At 37.5% G+C, this 4,544-nt stretch overlaps 1 pseudogene; it reads right to left on the bottom strand.

Moving 5' to 3' along the window:
* Positions 1-225: 225 nt before the first annotated feature.
* LOC122276947 lies at positions 226-1,519 on the bottom strand (annotated as a pseudogene).
* Between the last annotated feature and the right edge of the window lie 3,025 nt (positions 1,520-4,544).

The raw sequence follows: 4,544 nt of genomic DNA on the forward strand, positions 1-4,544 counted from the left end.
TCTGATAGGTTAATGGATAGCTGCTCTTCTTCAGTTAACCGTAGCCCCTCATATAAGTTGGAGAGCTCGATCTCCATTGTGTCTTGATAGCTTACAGACACTCGTGGCTCTACAGAAGGAAGAAAGTAGAGACAAACCTCAATGCTCTACAAGAGACAAAGAGACGATACCCCACCTTTCCTAGAGAGAGAGGGGACCTTCAGCAATCTAGGCAAATTTATCACACTAATCGAAATTCGAAAAATTCTTTAAACATTGGTCTCGACATTCATCTTTAAAAGTACTAGATGACCGATCTACAAAGTATGGCACTTTCATCATCTTCAATTTCAAAAACCCATCCTTCTTGCCTTCTTCACCATCATTGGTTACTCTATCACATTGCAAGGGTGTCCTTCTCACACATCCACTACTCCAATTTCCTCTATTCCATTCTTCTATATTCTTCGGCTCAAACCCCACTAAGCAATTGCAAATAGGTGAATTCTTTGAGTTACAGATTCCATATGCCCCGCACTTTCCGTAAACATCGCATTTGGTCTCCAAAGTTAACCCCCGGGCCTCCCAATTGTGACCATTATATGAATTCTTTTGGATCATATTTCCTTGCGCATTCAAGACAAAATTATATAATATAGACTCATTCGAAAAGGCAAAAGTAAGATAGAATGTTCCTTCTTGATCACCTGTAAGTCTAAATCCATCGAGAAATACAGAATCCATGGACGATATTCCTATAAAGACCCGACTATTCCATGGACCACTACACCAATATCGGCTACTGCCATTCCAAATGGATATCTCAGGAAGATTAAAAACGTCAATAGCAGCAGAGAAGGTTCCTATGAATGGATCAGATTCGTTGGTCCAAGAGGTTAGCTGCACTTTCTTGCTTGTTCTTACATTAGTACTAAGTTTCATCTTTGGCACATTTGTATCTGCAGGATGTTGGAAACTTTCCCATATGCTTGTCCCAGTTTTGTTTTCCTGCAAGACAAGGTTACCATAATCTAAAAGTTGGGCACTTGAATTGAAAATAGAACCCGATATATTCGATGACCAAATAATCTTCTTTTGTTCATCTAATACTACTAGATTGCCATCTTCAGATATAGTCAAAGTTCCCGACAAACTCTTGAGGGGCTTGTTTCAATTAGCAACCCATATGACGCTGCGCGGAGAAACTTTAGCATACCATATCCCAACATAGCGATTGGTAGAGTTTGTAGGGCTAAAATATCCCAATTTGAAGTCACCACTGTTGGAGATTAAGGTTTCAGGATCATTGATGAACGTGGTTGTAGTGATGGTGTATGTGGCAGTGCCAAACACTAGACAAAAGCAAGCTAACAGTATAAGGAGTTCGAACAACTTTGTTTCTCGAACAAGTTTCATGACTTTTCTAATGCTTCTCATTTCTAAGAATGCCGGTTTTTTTTTTATGCCAGGAGCATTACAAATCCATTGCTAGCTTCTTATCTTCAAGCCTTTCTTGGATTGTATGTGCTTGCTACGGGAAGAGTAATACTTCTTGAAAGATACCGGCCATATAGACTCTTAAATGTCAAATTTAAGCTCTTCGAGAAAACCAAATTGGTGAAATTTGAATTGACAGTATTGGCAGCTACCAAGAGACTTTGCAGTCAAGAGAGATATGAGAAGGGATAATTTTGAATAAAAATTTTATTATATTTTAAAGAAAATAATTAAAAATATTATAATAATAAAATGAATTGAAAGTTTTTTAAATCATGTGCAGTCATGGTTGCTCTTTCGTCTTTCTATCTAAGAGTGGTTGTGCTTATTCCAAGGGTGGTTGGACTTTCAATTTTCGAAACTAGACCATAATGACTACAATTAATACATCTTGGAATTTGTGTATGTACACATTTTGAGCCGAGTTTTACTACATACAAGCAAAGTCGTGTACTAATCTGCGTACCAATACTGATTCTTTCATATTTAAAATTTAAATTAGCACTGTTTTCAATAAAATCTACTTTTTGACCAATTACAATAAATTGGTGCACATATTAGTGCACAAATATGCTTGCAACTAGACTTTTTCTTTTGAGCCTCAGTTGCCAAACTTGACAAAATCTGCGGCTGCTTGACATTTGTGGTGGTTTTGTTCTATATGAGAACATGGTTCGTTTACTTGAAATTAAACAATTTATGCTACTTCTTCTTATCATTATAATTGTTTTAAATTTTTATATAAAATATAATAAAAAATTAATTATTTTAAATTTTAATACAAAATTAATATTAAAAGTTATATTATAATAATATTTTTTATTATTATTCAAAATATCTAATATCATCTCATCTGAACTACGTAATCAAACGAAACTACTTAATTCTTTATGGATATTTTGTTTCGCGTCTTGAAAAATGTTGGAATGCTTCATTCCACCAAAAGAGTGCAACGAATCTGTTATTGAATAAGGAAAAATCACTCCTCTATATTAGTTGTGTGAATTTCATATAAATTTATATTTGTTGTACCTTACTAAGATCCACTAAAAGTGGAAGTCAACAAATTCTTGAAGGCTTTCTTTTGTGATGGAGTGTAAATGCGAATTTGAGTTTAAGATAATTTCAATATATATTCCAGCTCAAAAAATAACTCAAATCCACACACTGTAATTTTCTATTAAAAAAACTCGTGTTAATTGTAAAATTAGTATGTGGATTTTTACTCATTTACAAAGGCAATATAACATTTTAACATTTGCACGTTAAGTTTCTTATTTAAAAAAAAAAAAAAGATTTAAGTAGTTACTTCCATTAGATCACACCGCATTAATTACTTCATCCAGAGAGTCACACCGCATTTAAAAGAAGTATGGCAGATGGGACTCCACGAGGACATCCCTCCACCTAGGTCATAGGATATGCTCGTCTAACCCTGGGGGCTAGGTATAAAAGGAGGCCTGGCCATCAGGTAAAGGGGGATCAAACTCTCAACTAAGAATTTACTTGCTATATCCCGCTTTCCTATATTATCTGAGGATCATCACTGATAAATTCTAGAATATAGCGAATGGAGCTTTACTTTTGCATGATGATGTAGTATTTATAGAGGATGTACCAATGAACATTCATCTTATTGTAATTGTTGATATTACTGGCTAGAAATGTGCTTTGCTTAAAATAAAACAGCTAGTCATACACTAACTATTTCATATGGTTAACAAAGGGTTGCAACTTAGCAATCTCAAAATGGCAAATATAGTATGCAATTCTTTTATTTGCAACCGATTCAATGAGCATTTGAGAGATCATAAGTCAACTTTGTGGAATTAGCCCAAAGTGAATTTAGCATCAGAGGCTTCCCAGGCCACACAAGGTCGTCCCTTGCCAATGCTCTTTCTCTATATTCGCAAGCCCACAAAATTGAAGACCCAGACCGTTGAGAACTTGGCCCTTAGGTGTATGAAACACATCATCAATTGTAGCGAGATCTATGGTGAAAAACCTTAACATGTCCTTCATATGCCTGCAAGGACCCGTTCTCAGTTGGTGCGGGACCAAGAAGAAGGGGCATTAGCTCGTGGAAAAGATCACTAACGAGATGAATATTCTTTCCAAAGAAAACTAGGCTCTCAGGGATGACAATCAAGACTCAACACACTGCAAAGATCCCAGCGCCAGTGAGCTCTAAGAATCTAGACAGGAAGAAGGAGATGATAACGAACAGGAAGAAAGGAAGAACATGTAGGATGAGCTTTGCAAATATGAGGAGATGATGAGGAGGAGGGTAGCTCGTCATCAATGGATCAGCTGCTTGTCGGTATGGGCCTACCATACAGTGCGAAAGTCATGGTATTCCCACTACCGCCTAAATTACAGGTTTCCCCAATGGAAGTATATGACGGAACCTGAGACCCAGTGAAGCATTTTGAAACTTTCAAACGACCCTGCATGGGTTTCCCCAGGAGGTGGCATGCAAGGCCTTCCCGCTTACTTTAAGAGGAGCGGAGAAGATGTGGTTCGACTCCTTGATGCCTAGCTAGCTCCATAGAAAACTTTGACGACCAATTTCACAGAAAGATAAAGACTTCATGCAGTTACGTGATCATTCCAGGTAGGGGTGAACAAATTTCCAAAAATTTCGACTCTGACAGAACTCCATTCCGATCCCGACTCCGACGTCGTCGGAATCGGAAAGACTCTAAAAATGGGGTCGGAGTCAAAGTTCGGAGCCCCTTTTTTAAAACATAGATTCAAAATGACGTCATTTTGAATCTGTTTTTTTTTTTCCCTTAACTTAAACTATGGCATTCCTTGAAATAGGAACGACGTCATTTTGCTACATGAAGATAAGCCACGTTGTCCTTTCTTCTTCATTTCTCCTTCCCTTGCTCTGTTGCTCAGCCGCCCCTTTCTTCTTCTTCTTCTTCTTCTTCTTCTTCTTCTTCTTCTTCTTCTTCTTCCCTTGCTCAGCCGCTCACCGTCGTTCCCTTCATTCCCCCATTTCATTTGTTCTTCGTGCCGCCTTCAAAACTGTGCCGCTGCCCACGGTGTCGTCTTCACAGAAT

Source organism: Carya illinoinensis, chromosome 9, assembly GCF_018687715.1.
Source record: "Carya illinoinensis cultivar Pawnee chromosome 9, C.illinoinensisPawnee_v1, whole genome shotgun sequence".
NCBI lineage: Eukaryota > Viridiplantae > Streptophyta > Magnoliopsida > Fagales > Juglandaceae > Carya > Carya illinoinensis.